At 29.9% G+C, this 25909-nt stretch overlaps 1 long non-coding RNA gene across 1 annotated transcript in view; it reads right to left on the bottom strand.

Annotated features, from left to right (window-relative positions):
• LOC133320390 (uncharacterized) overlaps nt 1-25909 on the bottom strand; it is a 53053-nt gene that overhangs the window by 194 nt on the left and 26950 nt on the right. The window contains exon 3 of the long non-coding RNA XR_009753762.1: nt 15701-15729. This is a non-coding gene — a long non-coding RNA (uncharacterized LOC133320390). The remainder of the gene's footprint in view (nt 1-15700; nt 15730-25909) is intronic.

Here is a 25909-nt window from a genome sequence, read left to right as displayed (position 1 = left end):
GTTTTTTGTAATCAATACTTGAAGCTTTGAAACTCAGACCCGTCGTATAGGTTAAAGTTTTTAGTTGAGTTGAAACTCGACTCTCTCTGAATATAAAATAAAAAATATTGAATAGAAGTTGGTGAACATTATGTTTCAAAGTCTGATATAAATTCATAGAACTTTACCGTTGACATTTCTATTGTTCATAAGTTTCCATTTGTGAGTGTGTGTGTCTTTTTTATTCAGAATATAACTTCAAGAATAATAAAATTATTCGCTTCACATAATTTGGGTCGATTTATTATAAATTCAATAAATAATATTGTAACAAAACAATAATAAATATAGCTGAGACTTATTTCAAAGCGGATTGAAAATATGATCTCACTTTTAAAATTTATTCAATTTACAGAAACCATATACAAGCTGCCTTTCATAATGGTATTGTTATCTCCAGCAGCAATAATATACATATTTTTTTACCCAAAAAACCCCTAACGCATTAATAGCCATTTAATAATTAAATGTATCACATAATTTAGGAAAACAAGCTGATACTCTTACTCTGCCTGGACCGATATAGATCAATCATAGCCAAGCAACACCACAAGAACGTTGGCTTTCAAAAAAAAAGCTGCATTGAAATCGGTTGGTCCGCTTGAGAGCTGCGGTGTCTCCGACAGACAGCCACAAACAGACATAAACACACAAACACTCACGAGTGTGCGTGTGCACACACACACTCACACACATTAATAAAGTAATTTTCATAAAAACAAAACCTTATGCTATCTTCTGAAATAGAACTAGAAACCTACATTTCATCTTTAGGAGGTAATTACTGAAAAACATGTAACGAAATTTATAAACGTTTCTCCAGTCAATGACAAGTCAAATTACAAAAGAAATGAATCAAATTAATATAGCAACCAATAATTACAAGGAAATAATTGAATAAAATGAAAGTACCTAATAAGAAACCTTATGTTTGAAAAGAAAAAAAAATAAGGTAAAAGATGTATTTATTATTATGAGTATTATATTCTTCTAATAAATAATTTATACTAGTGTCTGTATGAATCGTCTCATGTGTGTTTTGTGTGAAATAAGAGTGTATGTAATATTTAAATTAAGGTAGATTATTGTGGAGGAAGTCGTGGTGGCCTGGAGGTTAAAGGCTCGCCTCTCACGCATGAGGGCGCGGGTTGGAAACCTAACAAGTACCAATGTGATCTTTTCATATGTACTTTCTGAGAGTATTTAGCCACCATTGACAGACGGTGAAGGAAAAAATCGTGAAGAAACCTGGTCTCATAATTTCAAATTATATATAAGATTGAAATCGCCAGCCCGTCTTGAGCAAGCGTGGTGATTAATGCTCTAACCTTCTCCATGTGAGAAGAGGCCTTTGCTCAGTAGTGGGTTTCGATAGGCTGATGATGATGATGATGATTGTGGAGAAACAAGCAATTATTTTAAATTATTGTAAAACATATACAATTTGTGAAAAACAGGCAACTTTGTACAGAAGACGCTTTACGTCATATTGGTGTCCACGATATATAATCAAAGGTCGTGCGACTATTTCAATATACTTAGAGTTTTTAAATGTTCTGTTTGTAACGCATTTATTTGAGATCGACATTTTGTATGTTTCACTGTGAATTTCAGTCAAAACAAAAATTATAAAAAAACATAATATCGGGGTGTATGAAAGACGCATCTGCTAATATGTGTACATATAATCTACATTTGGTATTTTAAAGATTTGTACTTCATACTGTGAGTATTAATCTATTCCGGGTCTTAAGGGCCCACCAGCTATTGCTAGGGCAGTCACGTTTGAGCCCCGATGAGGTTGGACCCTTGTCATTCTCCGTCTGTCTGTCACAGAAGCGAGGTCACATTTATTTTTCTAAGGAAATAGTGCAAAAAGGTATCCTTTGGGAACAGTAAACCCTGGGAAGTAGACTTTAATAGACATGTTTCATAATACATTATATACTAGATATTAGAATAACCTAAACACCGTTAGAAATACAAGATTATTAAGAAAAATTAATCCCAAATACGAAGAAAAGCAAGTATAATAAAAAATACGCAGCAGAGTGAAAGTGAGCAAGAGTTTGTTTGTTTGATGATATCAACTTAATACACATGGGAGAAAAAAAAGAAGTTCTTTTTGAACTTTTATTTTAAAGAAAAATATATTCCAGATATAAAGACATTTGATTAAATAAAGTGATTGTGTTTAGTAGCAAGAAATATTTCGAATATCTCAAAAACGAACCCACTTGCAATTCAATTTATATTTAAAAAATCGTAAATGGTATTGTAAAAAACTAGTTCCTTGCCGATGGAGAGTTAAAATGGAGCCTTTGTAAGTACTGAAATACATGCAACTAGCAACATTAGACCAATTATCGACGCGATACCATTTTTTTTCTATAAAAGATGGTACAATCACTACTTTAACTCTTAGGTTTATGAAATACAAAGTTCGTTCTCAGCCATGACTTTTGAATACCAATTGTAATGGTTAGTTTTAGTCATTAATATGTAAGAATTATTACTTGAGCGTTAAATTTCATCAAAAATAAACCGGTCTTATGTTAGCAATCAAGATGCAAATGTATCTCCCGATAATTTATTACAATGATCAAAACAAGTTGAGTGACTTGTGCTGTTGGACGGTGAAATATTAAAGCAGTATCATTCTGTCATTCGTTAATGTCACTTCAAATTTTTCGATAAATAAGTCCGCCACGTTGCGTTAAGACTCCCAATAAATCATTTGTGTTATTTGTCAGAGAAAAATTTTAATCCCGAAAGTATATTGACATCGATTCTTTTCGCAACTTAAACAAATAATTATGGCTTTTCATTCTAAAACTAACCAGTAAGTGAACACTCCACTTTTTGCCTTAATTATGTTGAATATTGACAAAATTTTTCTCATTCTACATTTGCGTGACCACTGACAATATGTACATATTTAAGTATGCTAATTGTATAGATTTTTGACTGTTGATTGACATAAATTATTGCATTTTAAGACAACTTAGCTTATATTAGTAATTTAATATAGATGTAAAATTTCGTTTGCATTCCGCTGAGTTTAAAATTCTAAGCTATTTAATGTTTGACAGAGAATACTTTGATTATTTCTGTAATCGTGGACTTTCAATATTTTTCTTTAGAAAATTACATTTTACAAATGTTACAGCAAATATTATTCCACCACTACGTGGATGGAAAATCACTTTCAAATCAAGACGGTATTTCTTTCGCTTGTTACATTAATAATCATAGACACACACATACACACACATATACATACACATACACATGTATGCATGTACCAGTAAGTACATTATCAGTAGTACTTATATTTAATTTAATAATAAGAATGACATCTTTTAAAGAATCTAACAAAATAAAATGCAATGTCTAAAACATTAGTCTAAAATTACAATTTTCAAGCATCTACACTACATGTCTTACATTCTACAACATTATCATAATTTGTAACAAGTCTTTAGGAACGAGTACATACTACCTTCGTATTTTAGTAGTTAAAATAGAACAGCAACGTCTTCATATTGACTGCTTGAACATTTAACTGATTTTCTCAGCGTCGTAATGACTAACAAGCTAGCAAAATATTGTTCATGTCGCTTGTAATAGCAGGTAAAGTTAGCCTTTCAGCTAGCCATGAATTTGCTTTTTAATTAGACAAGCATTACGAAATTGTAGTGAGGAGAGAATAAGTTGGATTGGATTTGCTAAAATTTGAATGGAATGGTTTTTATGTGATGAGATCTAGACTTCGCGAGTTCCTTTGAATGAAACTAATATTGTTCGGATTATTACGCGTACATTATTATTTTTCATAAACTACATACTCACAAAGTTTCGTTTACTTTGCAGCAACCGTGATCATGGGCAGATGAGATCCCATCTCGTAGTATGTAGTTATTAAAAATAAAAAAATACGCGTAGTAAAGCAATAAAAATATTTTTTATTTGGTCTGATGTTGCTAAGTGAATTCGTCGTGTTCATGCTCATTTGTTCTCTAAGAGAAAATATAACGTGCAGTGAGTCAAACAGTCGCTATAATGGAGTGAAGATTAACAAATATATATTTCTAACAGACAATTCAAAATATCTTAAACTACATTAACATGTATAATTAAAACATTGGTAATAGATTCATTGTGTGAGTTATTTAAACGATCCTTGAAACAGAGTATACGGCAGATATATGGCGACGGTAAGTTAGTAAATGACAAATGATAGATATCATATATTCATATCAAGAAACACACACACACGCATTATTGTTCAGAGATTATGTGAGTATTTTTATTGCCGGAAATATCCTTAAAGTAAATTGTTTTTATATAGTGAGAACTTATTAACTGACTCCGCACCAAGCCATCATTCCTCACATCCGCTTTAATAATACCAAACTCGATGTTTTGTTAACGCTAAATGCCAAAATCATTTTCATCGCGATCAAACAAAGAAAGAGGTTGGCATTCATGTTCATACATAATTTATATGGTATTACGCTAGACAGTATTATTTCAGAGTTGAAAAGACTTGGAAAATTCCCTCGTAATATCCACGGTATATCTAATTGAATATTTTTCGTTTCTTGATATTTTGAAAGCCATAGCGCGGTGGAAACACGAGAACGTGCCAGAGAGATTTGACGAATATTTTTGATGTAAACAAAAGAATGTTATAATATGTTTTTTATCAAAATAACTAAATAAGGAGAAGGCGATATCGAATTTCCTTGTTTAACTTTTAAAGTCTACAAAGATGCTAAATATAATCTTACGAAATAAGAATTTATATATAATTATTATTTAAAATATAAATAAGTCTTCTGGTCATGAAACATTCGATGTTTCGCAGGCATAGTAACAAATAAATAATAAAAACTTAACAAGGATGTGACAAGAACAACTATCTAAGAGTTAATAAAATATAATAAAGGCGATTCCGTTGTTTAGAAAAAATAAAAGTTTAATAATAAAAGCAGCCCAAGTATAACAAAAGAAATCTCTTACACTAAATATAATGATATTAACTTTAACAATGGCTCCATGTTTTGTGAATAACAATAATTTATAAAAGATTTTTATCACTAACACCAATTTACTGGCCGAAAGATAAATGGCGTAATCTCTTTGTCGCGTTAAAGTATAACAGAGAAAAAAGAATTTAAAGGGCCATAACTCAACTCCTTTCTGGAGTAGGTAAACGAAAGGGTGAGAACATTGGATCATAGATCATATTGTTTCAATTACGTCTACTTACTTAGTTTAGGGGTAATGTTATGTATTATTCAACTTTTCATATAAAAGACTGTATTTGTAGAAAAATAATCAGATATCTTATTTGCTCAGTATAAAATGATCTGTGCTTAATTTAATATTCAAAGTAATTGAACCATCTCATAGATCGGTAGTTTGTGCAAAGTTATTGTCCCAGAGGTAATTTGGTCAGGCTGCATCTGCATATCTGATTAGGTATCGAAGGTAAAACAACAGTAATCTCTCCGGGTCGGAGGGTGACCGTAACTTCGACATCCTCGACAAAACAATAAGCACAAACAATATGAGGAGATGAAGTTTCGCTAAAAATGGCTTTGGATTTCATGATATCCTTACTTTTTATAGCTACTCATATAGTTTTATCTTTTGAAAGCCTTTCTTTAAATTTATTACGAACAAAATACATTTTAACAAAAACAAAACGACATCAAACAAAAAACTGAAGAGAAATAATTAAGTTTGCTTGCCATAACATTATTGAGTTTTTTTATTGAGTTACTTAGAAATAATTAAATAATATCTTTTTAATGTTGAAGTGTAATACTCTTTTAATAGCGTCATCTTTTAATAAAGATTATAATCCTAATCATATCAACCTAACACATGACACAGTACCTAAAAAGTTCCTTTGACACTAAATAAATAGCACTATTTCTTTGGACCTGTATTTGGTATGTATGTGTTTTGACATATCAGTTACACATGCATGCATATTTTAGGAAGCTACCTGAGGTATATTTCCCTACAAGAAATAATAATTTGCATTTATGAGAATGTTAAATTGCTGCTTAGGAATCACGGCCGATAAAAAGAATAAGTTAACCCAATAAGTTAACTGATTTGATTACGAAATAACAAATAATGATGGACATTTTTTGGGATACATTAGCTACAACTAACGTTATATATTTTAGTTTACAATTTCTCTAAACATTGCTTTATTATAGACTCACATCGAGTAGGTCTTATGTCATTCAGTAGCCTTAAGTTTAATTTCTAAAATTGGTTTAAATTTATTTTATATAAGAGTACTTTTTGATTTTTCTACGACATTCCGACTACAGTAATTTATATAAAAAAAATTGTTTCTTTAATGATTTGATGCGAAACTGCAAAAAATTCAATAGTTTTGGAACTACTAAATCAAAATACTTACTGCGTTCTGGTGATTTTTTTTCTGTTTGACGTCTAACAAGAACGCCTCACGAATGAGAAGACGAAGGCTACCTGAGATAGAATTTGTGACACGGAAACCTTTAATAGAAAATTTAGCAGAAAACCGCAGAGAGCAGCTGTGTTATAAGATTTTAAAATTAGAAGGATATAGAGGAATCGTCAAAAATGATAGACGGTTCCCATCGATTTTTTTTACGATACCCTCATCTGATCCTTGATACCTTACCTTGATATTGATACCTTTAAAAAATTCAAATAATCACCAAAATCGGGGTATAAATTACGGAATTACGTCAGAACACCAATAAAAATAACAGGATCGAACTAAGAAACCTCCTTTTTTTTAAAATTTGTTATAGAGGCAATGTCTTCAAAACAATTTCATGTACTAATTATAGTTTATGTTTATTGAAATTAACATGTACGCATGTATTTATATCAAAATGTGTATATTATTTCAGAGAAATTGTAAAATATAAGTGTTATTTTGAAAGCGGTGTGGTCTCTGATTTTTTTTTTTCTATTGCTTATACACAGTTATTGGAATAAAAAAAATTATATATTTAAGCGATCTTCTGGCGATGTTCCAGTATTGCTTCCGATTTTGCTCCATTTGGCTTATAAATTTTTCATTTAAATTCACTTTCTTACAATCACTTATTGGATACATAAAAGTGCTGTAATATTATGTTATGAATTTAATTTCCGATTTAAAATATATTTTACACCCACGGTGTACAGCAATTACTAACTCTAAGAGTGTTTTTAAATTTTATGACAAAATATTAAGAAATCAAAACAATGCTTTTTAATGTCTTTATTCAAATAAAAGTGTCAGATCTTGTAAAAGCTATTAAAATATCGAACAACCTCGTTATCTGTGTGTTTATTATTCAAGTTACAGAGAATTGAATCCCCTAATTGCCTCTCCGCAACAGAAGATACCTTGATGAACTTTTTGAGTTTCGGTCATTTGACGGTGGTTCCTAAAAATTTCATTAATATTTTTTCCTCCTTCCCCTTAGTCTCGGAAAAGTTTTTTAATCTCAAAACAGAGCGGTTGTCAGGGTAGAATTACATTTACCTTTGTACTAAATATTTTATCGATTCTCGTATAAATCAGCCATCGGTATGTCAGAATTCTGTATTGTGTAATCGAGAAAACGCTTTATTGGCAACAATATATCAAAGCTTTTCTTTTATTTATTACATTTGAAAAAGAAACGTCTTGTATTTGTTTCATAATACATTTTTTTATATTTTGTGGAATAAAATATATTAAACATATTGAATTAGACTTGTTCTTGTGTACGAAAATAAAAGTAATGAATTAATTCTCTTATTACATACTTGGTCTAAATATAAATGTGGTAATATTTTCTTATGTGAATAAATAAAATCTAAATGTTTTAGGTTAATAAAATATATATTGAACTCTATATAGGTCAGGTAGTGAAGTCTAGCTTAAACAATTTTAATAAAGGAATTTGTTGCTGTGTTCCTTTCCTATTTAAAATTGTCAGACCACTGTAACTCGAGAAACACATAAAATATAAAAAAAAACCTTATACTATTATTAACTTCATGGTCTAATTTGATGAGCTTAGTTTGTCGTTACGAGGTCATTCCTTGTCTAGTTAATATCAAATTCCTTTACAAAGTTACTGTATACTTTTATATCATTCCTTTCAATTGTTCCTAAGTCTTTTGCACTTGCGTTCAAATATTTATTAAGAGTTTTTATACACAGAATGGTTTTAATAAGAACCGTAAGTTTTTGTTATTATATGCTGTGGCTTCATTCGCATTAGAATACCTTCAATTTTACTATTGATAAAATGGTTTGTTGTATGGACATAATGTCATGATTAACATGTTATGAAGATTTAGAAAATTTTAATATTCGAGGAGCGAACAGTCTATATGTTTCGGAGTCCCTTATTTTATAAGCGACGCAGTGGAATACACTTTATTTTATTCAACTTTCTCTTGTAGGTGATTGTGTAAATACATATTGACTTTAATTAGTTTTTGGATGCTTTAAGTGGAACTATTCCTTCTATTGTTCTGTCGTCATAAATCATCTATTTTACAGATATCTCTTTACTGGAATCAATTCAGGCCCAACATTTGTACCCATGCAGAACATTTTGAAGTTATTCAGCTCGGATTTATAAACACAAGATACATCAAAACACCAGAACATTGTTATAAAATTTTAAATCTGCTAGTTTTAACTCTCTCCATATTTCAATGACATATTTGAGTCCACTAGGACGTTATAAAAGCTTACTTATTTTACTTCACTTTTTTATTGCGTTAATGTAAGTATGTTATTTCTTTTACTTAAGAAATTTTATACATCAAAGTGATTTAAGTACTTTCGTCAAATTTGTCAAAATAAAACTTTTTAGAAACTTAATTCACCAAGGCTTTCAAGACCGTGACCGCATTTAACAGAGCTTGAAGCAATGAAAAATAAAGTTTTACAGTTGGTGTAAACTCCTGAAATTTATATAGGGGCCTACTTTAATACAATGTAGAAATCAAAATAAACTGAAAACTCAGAATTTTAAACAGATATTACTTCAGTATTTAGAACTATAATGACGATATAAAGTTTTACGAGGAAATAAAATTTTATTAATCTGAAAATAGAGTAAAAATTTCCTGTAGCCAAATGCATTTAATAGCGCAGAAAATAAAACAGTTATCCGATTTTACTGTCGATTTCCCTTTTCGATGCATCTTATTTACTGCATCTTATTTTCCTCTTCTCTTGCCATTTAAATTGACATACACGCATGAAAACTCAGACGATACTGATTTTATGTTTTATTTTATTGATGAAAAACTTCAATAACATTTATATAACCGTTTTAATCTGAATGTTTTTTATGATGAGTGTTATGTGTAGTTGCATACATAATATGGAGCTTCGAGCTCTTATGATCTGTGGGTTAGTCAACCTGTTGCAAAATAAGGATAAGTTCTTTAGAGGACGGTAGTAAGCAATCACACCACGCAAGTCGATGAGGAGGGTCCAGAACTCCATTGACTTATTTCAGATGCAGATCGGGTAGCCCAACGGGTAGATCAACGTTAAGGACACCTTGAAATACTTGACAAAGGAGGCAGCAAGAGAGAAGAACAGGAGGACGCTCCTTGCGATCAGAATCTATATGTGGATCTCCTTCAACAGACCCCCGTTTAATATTCCGAAGGGGGCGCTTCACTAGCATAAAGCTCCTTCCTATCTCCAGACACTATTTGAGTTCTATCATCAGGTCAAATAAGTCCTTTAGGAAGGTGGTGACGGCAGTTTCCATCGATGTGAGATGTGATGTTTACTAGGATTTAGTTCAGTATCTAACCACGTGGAATACCCTTAGAAGTTTTTTAATCCTTGGGTTGAGGGTACTTTAATCTGACAATAATAACCTTATTACGATATGAGGAAGAAGCTACGAAGAGGCAGCTTAACGTCGATAGTCAACTAACGTTAGCACTGACGGTCTGTGTTTCCAAAATCAAGGGCAACCTGTTCCACGTACCGCGTAGAAGACGGGTATAGCCTTTAGTGCAACGATAAAACAGTTGAAGGGCGCCAAAACTTCACAGCTGATTTGCCTTTCCCTTCTCGAAGTTTATTAAAACCGTCACAGCCGTGGCAGGTTCTAGCCCAAATTACTTTTAAGTTGATATCAGAAGGAAAGACCTTCCGACGGATGTGACCTGAGGTTTTTAGTTAAGTCTTTAATGTTTAATTACGACTGTGTTAAGTCAGTGTGCTACATCTAAGAAAACATCATCATATCAGATCATTTGAGAGAAACCGAGTATTAAAATAATAATCTAGTTTCAACGACCAATGATATGATGTTTTATATATTATTAGAGAGCTAAACTTAATAGGCTTTTTATGAAAACAAAAATAAAGACCCTAAATTTCTTTTCATTGCGTTAAGTGATACAAAAAAATTTATATTCAATTGTATTACTTATAAACATATTGTATATAAAGATGTATATGTTGAAAGTCAGACAATGAGAAAAGTAATAAATAATACGACGAAAATGAAAATAATTAAATCACAATAAAGGAATTTTGGTTCCTTCGCATTATTGTTAGATCTCATTATTTTTTGTAATGAACCAATATTATTAACCGGGAGTGAATCGAGGAAAAAAGAAAGGTGACATTAAAATTAGGGGAAAAACTCCAATATTTGTAACAAGTCAGACTTTTGTTTGAAGCTTATTTGTTCTCGCGTACCGATTCCATTTCTCAATAAACATTTTTCTTTAATGAACGTTGAGGTGAGAGTTGAATTGCTTAAAAGGCTACAATTATTAAGTAAATTCAACAATGGTTCGATTGTAAATTATTATGGATAAATATATAGGCATTCAAAATTTTTGATATGAATAAAATTTATTTAATATTAAATATATGAAACGAAGCATTAATTAATGGTTCAATTATAAAATTACAAGCTTAAAAGCGATGGTGACTAATAGATTTTAAGTAAAAATAGATATGGTCTAGATAATAGATGGGAAACCTGTGATAATCGAATAATAGTTTTATAAAATTTTGGCAGATATATTTAAATATATCTGACTAAATACTATAAAATCAAAAACTTAAATACCACTTTCATTTAAAAATCTTCTGATAGTATTTATATTTATAGGTAGTAATTGTTTATTAAGATCACCCTACAGGCAATCTTAAGTGCTTACATTTCTAAATAAGGTTTGTTTTTTTTTCGGTAAGGGAAATAAAACCACTTAAAATAAAGTAAATAAGGTAAATATTTCCGTCAGATTAACATAAAGATTTCACGGTGGTTGGAACGAGGATTTCAAATGTTAAAATTCTTTTTGATTAAAACGTCACAATTTAAGTTTAAATTGAGAAACTTTTTGGGACGGAAGTTTTATTTTGCTCAAAATTGACTTTTTCAATACACTTTTGATGAAAAATCTCAATCTAAAAAGCTTTTGGGTTTTAATCGGAATAAAATTGCATTGATTTAAAAAATTGGTTCAAGCGGTGGTTGATAGTTTATTAAACAGTACATATTTTTAATTCTCAACAAACAAATATTTAAACGAATAAAATATTACGAGGCCAATTTAAAAAAATATAATTTTGTTTACTATAAAGAACAAAATTTAATATAAATGAAACTAATATTTTCGCGTAGCGTATTTTATTATTTTAAAAAAAGCGTATTTTATTATTTAAAAAAAAAGCGTATTTTATTATATTTAAAAAATACATACTCCCGAGGTTTCAAGATGTGTTGTGTGTGAGTGTGATGTGTTCACATCTCGTCTGCCAGTCATCACGGTTGCTGCAAAGTAACCGAAACGTCGGGAGTAAGTAGTTTTTAAAAATAATAAAATACGCTTAGTAATCCGAAAATATTTTTTTCATTTAAGTGAATACTCGCGAAAGTCTTAGATCTCATTAAAATTTAATATGACACTTAATATGAAAAGAATTCTTTTAATTTTTTTAAAATTCATTGAATTTTCCCTGTATTAGTCATAGCTTTGATTAATTTTGTGTATACTAGAAAGTTAGTACAAACACGAGTGTATATAATTATTATATTAGAACAAAATATCGAAAATGGAAGACTGATAAATACCCTAGATTAACTCTGTGAAGTTTCATTTTCTATTGAAAACATTAAGTAAGCGGAGAAATTTACAGTTTACAGGAAAAAATCAACAAATTTAATGCAAGACAAAGAATACCTACGATCGTCCGTCTACAACGAGCCTTTACTCTTTGCGAGAACATGAAAATTTAATCAAAACAACATCTCAGGGAGTTTGTAAGTGGCCCAGCCTTCCTTTTATTACTTTGATCAATGAACCGCGACATAAATTGGCTTCTTTTGATGGAATTACCAACTATTGTGCACCACAACAACCCACCAAGCGCTACTACTTTATAATATTTGTGTGTCTATAAAAGTTCTCTTTATTTAAACACCGTCGTGAACACAAATAAAAATATTCAAATAATTTTTACGGCATATAAAAGTATTCCTTTGGTCTTATTATTTTAAAACTTTGTGTCCTCTTTATAAAGCTATTTATTATATTAGCTCCATATAATAACCCTCGCTCAATATCTGTACTGTGGAAAATAATACTAATAGCTGCTCAAGTTTTTAAGATTGTAATCGATGTTTTACACATCCAATCGCTAAACTTCACGTTTCGTTTCCCCACTAATGACTTACAAAGGCCGCTAGCTAAAGTAGTTTTTAATCTGGGTTAAATAGACCTTGGATTTAACTTGTAGTTAAATATTTAATAAGTAAACAACAGAAAACCCGTACTTCCAAGGTCCAAATTAACAAAAGATTTCAAAAGTTTCACGCCGCTCATGAAAACTTAAACAGCAACCCGTAGGAATCACTGAGAGAATTGAGAATTTTTGATGAATAAAAAGCAAAGCTGTATGAGATAGTTTTATTTTTATGACAACTCCGCTATAGATGAATGAAATACAAAAAAATAATAAAGAATCACAGAATTTAATATACATCAACATTTCCACATGCATTCGTTATTTAGCTACCGTTTATGTAACTCATTCCAAAACTATGAAGTTATTAGTTCACTAAAGGTCAAATTTATATTTTGTAACTCTGCATTATATATTAACTCAATAAATCGTTCATTTAAAATGTTATGTAGAATTATTAATTATATATGTTATTGCTTAATTTTTTAAGTAGGCTTTAATTAAAATTCAAAGACAAGTTATTTTAAAAAGTAGCAAAGCCTTATGTAAACATATCCAAGAGTCTCAAACTTTCGCTATGTACATATTAAAATTTACATTTATTAACCCAGTTCTCGTCAAAATACATCTCAAAGCAAGTTGGAATAAAAGCTCTCCCTTATTTATAAGAAAGCATGAAATTTTAATACATAAACAGTCTTGTTACTTTTGTCTTGTATTTCAGCGGAAAGCACATAAATATTAATTTGATACTCGCACAGTTAATTTGTTCTAACATTGCGGCAGCTTTCTGCTCTTTACTTTTGCATCTTAAAATTTGTCATTCATATTAAGTTTCTAATCGATTAAAAAACGATCTTAGAAATTATTCATAAACATAGATGCTGTCTCACTGACATCATATATAATGCGATAGAAGGCAATTTCATATTTTAAATAAACAATTTCGGAGCACCTAATCAAAACATCAATAAACAATCAAATTTAGCATTCAATGAGACCGTCGCAACCAGCCAATTACTTGAGTTCTAGTAATTTCAAATGTAAATTACCAATTTGGGCAAACGCGACGATTTTCCAACTAACCGGTGTTATAGATAATTTATTCCCTGTTCAATATTCAACGGATCGGAAATCCGAAGTTTATTATGAGAAAATGATGAATTTATTAACAATGAAAACTTTGACGACATTTTATTGCTTTCATTATATTTTACGCGTCCGGTTTTTTATCTTTAATGACATTATTTTCACTAATATATTCAATGGCGTAATAAAAAATTTGTAACATAATAAAACGAACAAAATAAATTATGATATAAACTGTAGAATTGGTGCTCTATTAATATTTATATCAAACCAGAAGCTTTGATACATCTGTCGATAAATTAAACATTTCTCATAAAAATACAAAAAATCTACAATGTCTACTATTGATCTCATCTAAAGTCACAGCAAAAAGCATCAGAACTTCCACTAATTAAGTCCGTTAGTAGTTCACCAAACATGAGTAATTTTGACTTTTTGCGGTCCCATTCGCTAAGGGACCCCCAGAAAGGACTCTAATTGTTCCGTTAGGATTCTAAGGGTCCTGGTAATAAGTTGCTGGACACAAAATCTGCTTTTATGTTTGATTTGTTACACACTTACCCAGTCCTATGACCAGTGTATGAACTTAATGGAATCATTATTTTCAGATCTAATTGCCACACTCAAAAACTATAACCAACTTTTTACTTAAAACGTTTTGGTAACCACATATTAGGCCAAGAAAAATTCATCTCAGCAAAGTTATTTTTAACCACAACAATAAGTGTACTTGTACTTTTTAATGACATATTAAATGAAACATTTTTATGTAACATTTTAGAAATAGATTTTCTGAAGAAAAAGAAAGCTAGAAGTAAAAGGAATCATTAGCGTCGGTATATTCTATTCGGCTCAATTGTTCTCACAAAGAGCTAACGTTAAAAGGAAACGAAGCTCTATGGCTCACCATCGACTGTTTATCTGTGGTACAAGTATAAGGTTAATGCTTAGATTATATAGTTTATAAATGGTATGCCTTTGGATTGTCTCTCACAGACGTTTGCTTCCCAGACGATTTTAGTTTATAACTTACAAAAATACGGATGAAACTATTTTTACATGTTCAATGTAACCTTGCAGTTGAGCCTCAGCGGAACGGAAGGAACAGAAACTTAGTTTCTTTTATAAGGTCACGTGAACTAAAACACATGATATTTTAGGTTAGTGTAAGTTATACTATTTGATTGTCACCGCCGCATTGACCTCAAATATCATACTTTTGCTGTAATTCTAGAAAAAATCATAGCTCTCAATTTCACGTTAATGCACCATTCCAGTTCATTAAAATATTATTCAATAATATTATTAACAATAATATTATTGAATAATATTTTATTTTATACAATTTCTCGTTTCGTTTTTTTTAAATCAAATACATAAACGTGTTAATTTAGCTTACTGTTTTCTTTAAATTTTAACTTTCTATGAAAATTCAAAACAAAAAAGAGTAAATGGCAGTAATTTTATAGAAATTTAGGAATTAACTTATAGACAGACTCTGTAATCAGATTAATATTTTATTTCTATGTTTAATAAAATATATACTTGCTAATATAATCATTCTCAAATTTGTCGCGAATCGCCTATACCTTAGTAATGAACGTTTGAATTTTATGGTCACTCGATGCCCTCTCGTTATTCATTGATATAAAATAGTGATAGGGCAATAAAAAGTTTAACAATACCAGTCGCATTTATAGGAGAAATGATTTTAAAATGTTAAGATGCAAAATTTGTGCTTATGAATATTGTTGTTTTAAATATGTGTCATTTTGTTTTGAACTTTATTCTTACAACTATAGAAAATAATAATTCAAATTGATTACTTACACAACTACATAACAATCCCATATTCCTCCCTGTAACAAAAATATACTTATAAGAGTTACTGGTACATTAGATATATTTATCAAGTCCAGAACTAACATTTATATTATATAATAAAAATGTTAAAAAGGTCTTATAAATAAAAGTAATAAGTGAAACTGATGCTAATAATAAAGCATGTTATATATAGTAGGAATGAAAGTCAGGATATATTAGGAAGAAAATGTAAACGGATCCTAAATCTGCATATGACATGCAGAGCAAAACTGAGGTGGCGTCAAGATGTACATCCAATATGTAATATTTTGATGGACGAGCTCCAACTCAACAGATGTTGGTTTCGACTAAAATTATATAATTTAGCTATTATTATTAGATACTCATAATTACCGCTAGATGTTTATTGCCAATTTAAAGCTCTAATTTGATATAGATTTGATGAGCGGATACCGATGAGCTTTATATACGTATACATTTTAAATTTAATACAGGAAATGTTAATAACCATCATGATAATGAAGTAGAGTTTTTAATAATAGAGTGAATTTTTATTTATTATATTCACAAATATCTGATTCTTAAATATTGATATACAATTTGATAAGTGATCACGGTTGCTGTAAAGCAATCGAAACGTCTAGTAAAATATAATAAATAACGTAAAATTCAAAAACCATAGATTTATTCATTGAGATACAAATTTCAATACAATAAAAATTGAGAAAAATTTTGAAAAACATAGGAAATTGTAACACAATTTCATAAAAAATAATTGTGTATGTTATAATTAGACCGTCACATAAAAAAGAAAAATTAAGTGGCACAAAAGTAGGAAAAATATTGGTTACACAAGAAAATAGATTTTACATATATACATATATGCATATATATATTTAGATATATATGAAATTGATATGGGCTGCAATATCTGCATGATATTCGTTTCGATATCGTAATCGAAAACGTATTGATTCCGAGTAAAGTTTAGCCTGGACTATCGGTCATTTGAAGTGGACTTTAAACCTTTATCTAAATCAGATATTTATCTTTTTTTATTATTATACTGAATTTTCATCCAGTGCTACATTTGTTTCAGATAAACTTCTTGTAAAATTGGTTTACGGTTAACTGATTTTGTTCCAGATATTATTTTCTTTATATCCATTGGAATTTCATCTTTTCTCCCAAAAGACAAAGATGCGACAGAACTAGAGTTGAGACTTCAATTCCATAAGCAGTTTATGATAGGAGCACAAAGTAACAAAGTAGGGTTAGAATCAAGTAAGAAAGGCCAAGATACGGATATATTGAAGTCTTTTATTTGGCAAGATGAGAATGATAAATATAAGATTCATGCAATCAGTTTAAAGATTCAGAACGAGTGGTTAGACATAGGAGATTTTGCATCCCATTACTAATAAAATGGCGCACCTTTATTCATAATTGGTCGCCAGCATTGCTAAAATTTTATCTCAATGCGTTCCAAATGATTCTCTCAGATAAGAATAATTTCGTAAGATGGGATAAAGGTACCAAAAAAACTTGCTATATCTGTGGGAAGGCAGTTGGAACTGCTAAGCATTTGCTGGTGGGATGTAAGGTACTCCTGGATAGTGGTCAATAATCGCGTCGTCACGATAGGGTTCTGGTAATCATACGTAAAGCGGTTTGTCTTTCAATAGCCAGAGCGCAAAGGGAAATAGCCACAAACGAGCGATCAGTAGGTTTTGTGAGAGTAGGCACTAGAGAAACGTCAAGCATTACTCTTTCCTTAAAGCGCCTCCGGATTGGATTGTGATGCAGGTACGTAAGAGAAACAATACAAAATTCCAGAGGATATTTGTGCGTCGTTCTCCAGACCAGACATATTTATGTATTCGCGAATATTAACGCGGGTTGTGATAATAGAGCTAAAGGTTCCTTGGGTAACCAATATCCCCAAAGACAATGCCATCAAGGTCAATAAATATTACGAGCTCACAAACGAACTCACTCGAAATAGGTTCGTCGTGGATTTGTACGCGGTAGAAGTGGGAGCGAGAGGTATACGGGCAAAATCTCTCTACAACCTGCTAAAAGACTTGGACCTGTCCATAACAAATGTCAATTCATTCTTGGAACTTACTTCTAAGGCAGCACTAGTAGGTTCTTCTCATATTTGGTTAGGTAGAGAGAGGAGCTTGAACAATGGAGGTGAGTATTTTACGCGCGTTAGATAGAGCCCTTTAAAACTAGTTCCTTTCCCTGCAACGCAATGGACTCAGCTCTAGCACGGTGAATCCATTGAATGCTAAGAGATTTCGTCTCTCTATAATTCTAAATAAAATTTAACAAAAAATATGTTGCCACTTTTCAAAGGCTTTATTGTATTCACAAAAATTAATAACTTCAATCATTGCAAAATTATAATAAAAAAGTTTTATTAATGTTGATTTTATAACTATATTTATCACGTAAGTAATTGATTATATTTTATTCTCTTTAATAGCTTCTTCTTCTTGTCTGTTGTACATATATTAAAAATCCGATAAGAAATGTCTTTTTATTCTTTATTCAACATTTATTATTTTATTCATTGAAGACGTAAGCTCTTGACAAACCCTTATTCAGTAAATAGGGCAGATAAGTTATGAACGCTCCTTCAGCGAAATATCGGCTGGTTTTTAGCCTTACCCTTGTTTTGTTGATGTCGTTTATTTTGTATTTCGTATTAGACATTTTTTCATGTACCTCATATTGAAATTTCTATTTCTCCTTCTATCTTAAATATTTTATGTGATATTCTTTACTTCTAATAACGTTTCCATTGCAGTATAATATGTAGTAAAATTAAATATTAATAACTATTTCATTCAGCTTATACTATTTATAATCTAAGTTTTAAAACCGATTCACTTTCGTAATTATAGAGCTATGGACTTATATCGTACGCCTGTTAGCCAAAAATCCCTGGAACCAAATGTTTTGAAAACGTTTTAACTTTATGTTATTAATATTATTTTAATGGCTTAATAATACGTAAAATTCTAGTTTAAAACGAGTAACAATAAATAATTACTCCTAACTGACGTTCATTTCCTTTGTATCAGTATAGAAAAGTAAGACATCATAAAAAATCTTCAAGCCAATATCATTAACAAGTATAGTTGCAGAAAGGCTGCTTGGAATTATTGGATTAAAATGCGTATCAAAATATGACTGAATTATAGCTATCAATATAGCTATCTACATTATGAGTTAAAAAGAGTTATTATTATTTCTAACGTTAAATATTTCCTCTGTTGCTGGTACTGATGTGATACATACTTACAGTACATATTCCATAACAATGTATAAAAAATTTAAGTGTCGTAATTACCAAAGATATTTGCATGAATTAAAGATAAGGCGTCAACTACTTTCCACTTTGTGAGTGAAAATAATATTTAAGTCGAACCCCGAGATTTTTTAAGTTATTCAGAACATGAATTTTAATGGATCTAAAACTAGCGACTAGGAACACAAAAGAAATTTAAAAAAAAAAACTTATATGTGAAAAGTCTAGTGAAGATCAATAAAGTGTAAATGCAGAAAAAGGAACAACAAATAACAAGCTTTACTTATTTTGAATGAACTAGAAGCAGAACAAAACATATTATCTTCGTAAATGTAAGAAAATAAACATGTTTTTTGCTAAAGTTTTCTAAATAACATTTCTATTAGAACAAACACAGCGTCACTATGCTCCTGCAATACTCCCGTCATTTGTTTTGTAAAATTTCTATATACTCTTCTATGTAATAGAGTTTTTATTATTATTACATATTTAACTAAGGAGAAGTTATCTTTATCTTTATATTAGATTCGTTTATTTTATCACGGAATAATCCCGAAAGAAGGTTGTTACCTTGAGTTATTTTTATAAAATTGTTACACATTTATAATTCATATTACGGGACGGTTTCCTTAAGTCAAGTGTGCTTTTCGTAAGTCAACTGAATTAGCACCATGAACAACAAAACAAAACATTAAAATATCACATCAAATACTCATATCTAACTATCACATACTAATATTACATAAACATAGAAAATGTTCATTATCATAATTATGATAAAAATCTTCAAAATTAAGTTATAAATAGCTGAAATAATTAGTTAGACTCCAAATTGAACGTTCCACTTAGTAAATTAATTTTTTACGAGCTATGAGGGTCGCTGGATATATGACATTTTAATTGTTGTCGTTGTGTGTAAAACAAAACACCTTCAAAATATTCGAGAGATTAAAATGAAAAACATATTCTAATACTGTTCTTTATAAACGTACATTACTTTTTCAAAGAATAAATCGTTACCAATTTCAATGCAAAAGGAGATAAAACACAGCCGTATGATTACAAAACCGCAACGCGGCGTTATCTCTTCAAGAATTGTATCGTGTGTTTCCAAAATGACTGCGTGTGGTCTGGGAATGGTATCTTTTCTTCCGATTAGAATCAGACCCGGGGCGATAATCGATTGGTCGTATTATTCGGTAGCCTATCAGATAAAATTTATCGGAAATTAACGCAACACTTTACGATATTTTGAACGCAACAAAATATTATTATTCGTTTTGTAAGCCAGCGTTAATAAATTGATATTGCTATCTCATATAATTTACATGCTCGTTCATAATTTTGATTTAATTTTTTTCTATAACTCAAAATATATACGACTGTATTGACATCCAGACAGAGGCATCGTGAATAAACATTGTAAGTACAAACCTCAATATTACATGAGTCGTAAACCGGAATCTCGATATAAGAAATGGGTAGATTTGGCAGAGCGTAAAAAAGTTACGACTGCCATCCTCTTGATCAAAGAGTTGGGGTTATCTCGCGATGCTGAGTATTACCAAGCACTGGGATGTAAGTGATATACAATATTCGTAATATTTTTTTTACACGCTAGCTTTTTACAGTTAAGTACTTATATCCATGCAACTAATACGCTCAGATACAATGCGTCAATATATTATTATAAAATAATTTATTAATTATTAATCACTCTTAAATTTTTTTTTAAGCTTATTGGAAAGGTACAAGGAGGTTTTCCATATGATCTTAGAATAATCTAATATGACCCTTTTTGTTTTTTATATAACAAGGTATCTCAAAAACATTAAAAATGCAAGTTTCTACAGCTTTCAACGAATATTCTATATATAACTATGAATAAGATGATATTTAATCGCATTATATATATATATACATTATTAAAGTTATAGAATAAATGAGACATAATAACAAAAATAATATATTTATTTATTTGGATTCAGGGTACCACACTCCAGTAAGCACCTGCCATCACTTGCCGTAAAAATGTAATAAAACTATCGGTTTTATTGTTTTGTTTCTTTACGAGTTTTTCGTAGTTTTTGTTGTTAGAATAATATGATCCCTTTGCATACCCATAAAACCTAGCATGTAACTTCTTCCGAGATTCAATCTTACGTATACGTCCTCTGATACAAATATTGTATATATTGAATTGACAAATATATTAGATTGGTATTTCTTTTTAGGGAAACCACGAGTGCAGGTAGTTTATTGATAGAGAAAATATAGTTTCCGACAACGGATTACATTTGTCATGTGAATTTTTTTATTAAAATATAAACTTGACGGTGATATGATGTTTCCATAAATTATAAATGTGTAAACAACTTGGATACCAGTGACTCTATAAGTTATATTTATTGTTAAATATTTAAAGCATTCATCATAATGAGATGTAAGACTCTCGCGAGTTTTATTCATTTAAATGAAACTAATATATTTCGGATATAATATTTAAGTAAACTCGCTGCCTTTTGAAAAGTAACCGGGACTTTGGGATTATGTAGTTTTAAAATAATAAAATCCGCGTAGTATATTCGAAATACATTAGTTTCATTTAAATTTAAAGTATTCTCCATACATATTTTTAAATAAAGAATTTTTGACTTTGATATCACCTTTGTTTATTTTTTTGTATGGACAAAAGTTCGAGCAACACCCTAATTTGCTATGAATGATATCCGTTAAAATACAATTAAATTTGTATCCGAGTCATCAACTGTGACAAAAAATCGTGATCATTTTCCCACAGCTTTATACGCAGCTTTTTTTGTTTATATCAGTCAAAAAAGAATTCATTTCATCTTTACCTTAATAAGTACATTTTATTGTAAATAATCATGAAATGTTTTATTTTACAACATGAGCTTATTTAAAACTACCTATTGGGTCTGAGACTGCTTGATCTACTTATCTGTGAGAGGATTTGAAGTTATCTGCAGGTAATCGACATAGCAAAAATATTCATTAACTTAAGCTACCCATATTTAATGATCCATAAAAATATTTATTTCTTTTTTATGTAATATATATCGAGACAATATGACTTTGGTTAAAAATCAAATTACTTCATGATTTATTTTCACTACAATAAAAATATCTAATGCTCGAAGCTATGTTTTCTTATTTATTTTTCATGTTGAATAAGACGATGGATAGAAAAATAATATAAACTAATAAACATATATCATTATCTAACAGTGTAATGTTACATAAAATATAAAAAAACATGAGAAATATTCACAATGTCACAAGAACTTCCACCGACTTCATTATTAAAAAAAGATATCAAAAAAAAAAAAAATTCAACTTAAAATAACATTTAAGAATAAGTATTTTAAGTTCCAAACCATTTGGTATTGTTTTGATTCTTGTAATAGTTATAAATATTATACAGTTGCTTTTGAATTGTAGGATTCAATAAAACTATTGTTGTCTGTATACGCTTATATTTATTTAGGACGAAAATTAGCTAAACCCGAAACTAAAGCAAATGTTTGATAATACAAAAGTCTAAAGTAAATATTTGATAATGCTTCCTAATTTAATAATTATATAAAGGAAACAATTAAACAAAATTAATACGTATAAATATTTAGAAATAAAAACAAAGCACTATTATGCCAAACATATAACTGAGATTTATGGTTTCAGTTATCATGTTATCATTTGTTAAATCAACTAAAATATATCAAAATATATTGTTATAAAGTTATAGATTAAAAAGAATAAATATTTTAATTTAAAAATTTTAACAGTAACTTTTACTGCTTACTATAAAATAAAGAAATTAACGGACGAGCCGTAATGTAATTTACTTTATTCAGAGCAATGAAACTTTCAAAATTAAATACACAGAACTGTGTTAAAATAACAACCTGCATTGAAAATTAAATTAAACTGAATTTCGTCTCGATTATTTACCTATAAAAACTCTTTTGAAACGTAAAACGAAACGCAATTGAACGCAGCCTTCTGTTGTGAAGTTTCGTTTGAAACTGGATTTTAGAGATGGTCCTGCCTGTGAATCCAGTTGTTACCTGTTCTTGAACAGTATATTACAAATTATCTAGCGCCCCAGTTTAATGGTAACGCACAAGTGTTAGAACTTTGTTCAGAATATTGAACTTGTTGCTTTTAAACGATAGTTATGTGTATGGAATTATATTCCTCATCACTTGAATAGTTTTAGTCAACGCTATATATAAAATATATAAAAAATACAATAATAATAATTTCAAAATACGAGATTAGCTCTTCAACGGGGAGTACTATTAATAATAAGCCAAGCTTTATTAACAACCAAAACATCTAAAATAAAATTCCTATTATCCGAAACCCTTTCTGGAATTGAGGTACGCTGGCATCAAAGGCTCACTTCAAACTTATAACCCTCGTTCAAAACTCTCACCTTCGCCAACAAGGCGTAGGATCGCAATAAATAATACGTTACATTCTCCACTGACCTCCTCTCACACAGCTTTGAGTCCAAATTAAAGAATAAAGTGTTTCATACTCGTATCATGCCATAATGAAGCTTTTGCTAAAATTAAGCAAAATTGAAACAATAAGGAAGGCATTTATGCATATTGTAAAATTAATTTAAAAAAAAGTTTTATATACATATTGTTCTTTAGAACTTAGAATTACGAGTACTTTGAAAAGCATCTCAATGGAATAGCCATATACATTTTCTTTACAGTCATTGTCTGGTTTAATAATTAATTTTAATAAAAAAATAATAATATTTAAAACTTTTAATGATGAATTTTAAATTTTCTCATAATAATAAACTTTAATAGAATATTGTGTTGGCATTATATTAAAAGTCTTAGTAAAATCGCATTAGCAATTTTGTGTTGAGAAAGAGCTCTCAGCGTCGCAGACCGAAAAACTAGTTATGAATATTTATTATTTACCCTCATAGGCCCGTCCCAAAATTATACCGAGGATAGAAATATGCAAAGTTGTCGAAGTGGGAATTATTCAACACCAAAAAATATTTTTCGTGGATTATAGCAAATACATTTGAATAATAATATGTTTTAGAAAACATTACATATGCTTTTGTAGTTCTGTATTTTTTGGCAATGTGTATAAACAAAATTTTAATAAAAATTCTGATATGATTGTTATTATGTTTAATTTTCTCGAAGTAATCAGAGCTTCAGACATTTAAATAAAAAAAAAAGTAATTAAATCGACGTACCGAACATAAACATTGGTTTCCAATGACAATTACTAATTACTGAGAAAACCCCCTCGCAAACCCCATCAACTTGGGATGCCCCTAATCTTTGTTTACAGCGACACCAATTAACTTGGCCATTAATGGCAGGTAACCCACGCGATGACTATGAACCGGTCAGTCCGACTAGATACATAGGTAGATAGAGCGAATTTGATAAAATAGACAACACACAACATTGTTTAACGTAACAGAAAATGTGCCACTAATTGGCGCCTGAAACAAAGGTATTCAAGGACTAATTTACCATCGAAACAGTTATTATACTAATGATATGTTGCTGCATGTAATGAGTGATAAATGAAAATAGAGAATATTAAACATAACAAGAAAATAAAGCAAAAACTAAAAGTAAATAGTTGGACGAACCGCTAAAGCCTTGTGTAAATATTTTTTTAATATAAAAAGTAAGATCTTTTATGGGTACTTGATGGTTAAAATGGACCTTTGACGTTTAATGCTTAATTATATACTACGGTACGATTTCGAAGTGTTATATATGAAAAATATAGGGTATGTCAAAGGAAATGATTGACGGAGATCAAAGCTTTCACAAATGAGGTTCTCTCGTGACTCTTGCACGATTTACTCGTATCAACGGAAAAAAGCTTCCGTCAGAGTTCCTTTCAGGCTTTTATTTCGGAGTGAACTTTAGCTATCAGTTCCAAGATCAATGGATCGATTGATGACGAATCATTTTTAGCGTTGCCTTAGGGTGAATTTATTTCGGATACAATTTTACTGCCAACAGATTCAAACAAAAATATAATAATTTTCGTGATAGCTGTTCTACGATATCCTTTCACGTCGATATTGAACCGCATAAACTAATCAAATATTGCTAATAGATGAAATTGATGGAGGTGTTAGAACCACAAGTTATCCCATCCTAATTACTTTATGTTCAAACCTATGTTTGCAGCAAAAGCCAATTAGAGAGTGCGACGAGTTCAAACATAGCCTGCTGGGTAATGATTAAAGGCAATTATTGATAGACGGACAACAGAACTCTATTGACCTACCCTTTATTTGGATTAGGTCGAATAAAATAAAACCTGCATTTGAATTTCCTAGTGGCTATTCAAAATCTCTGTTTGTTAAAAAGTATCTGGAGAAATTTAGTACTGGTAGTATGACATTTCTAACTCACAATTGAATGTTGTTTTTTCAAATGTAATATTATATTATTCTTTTATTAATATCATTTCTTATTTATACTTTCAAGCCGTAATATAAGAAAATTTTCGTAAATGGGGACCTTAAGTAACTTGGGGCTTAAGACGTTACCAATTTTTAGAAAAAGTAAATTATTACCTAAAAATGTCGTATTAAAAAGATAAATTAGTAAATTTCCATGGCTATTCACGATAGCGTCCGCCATAAAAGAGCCTAAAATATTACTTATATTAGAAAAGATAACGGCTGATTTGATTTACGAACTTACTTTTATTGGCACTGTATTCATTTTTGAAGACATTTTTCTTTTTTGCTATTTCGAATTAGTTCTAGTTACATTTATATTTCAAATACATTTTTATTTGAGCGTATAATATACATTGACTGAATTTTTTCAACTTTTATCACAAACTTGTTAATATTT

The sequence above is a fragment of the Danaus plexippus genome, assembly GCF_018135715.1.
Source record: "Danaus plexippus chromosome 18 unlocalized genomic scaffold, MEX_DaPlex mxdp_35, whole genome shotgun sequence".
NCBI classification, from domain to species: Eukaryota; Metazoa; Arthropoda; class Insecta; order Lepidoptera; family Nymphalidae; genus Danaus; species Danaus plexippus.
This window is presented reverse-complemented; position numbering and strand designations above follow the sequence as displayed.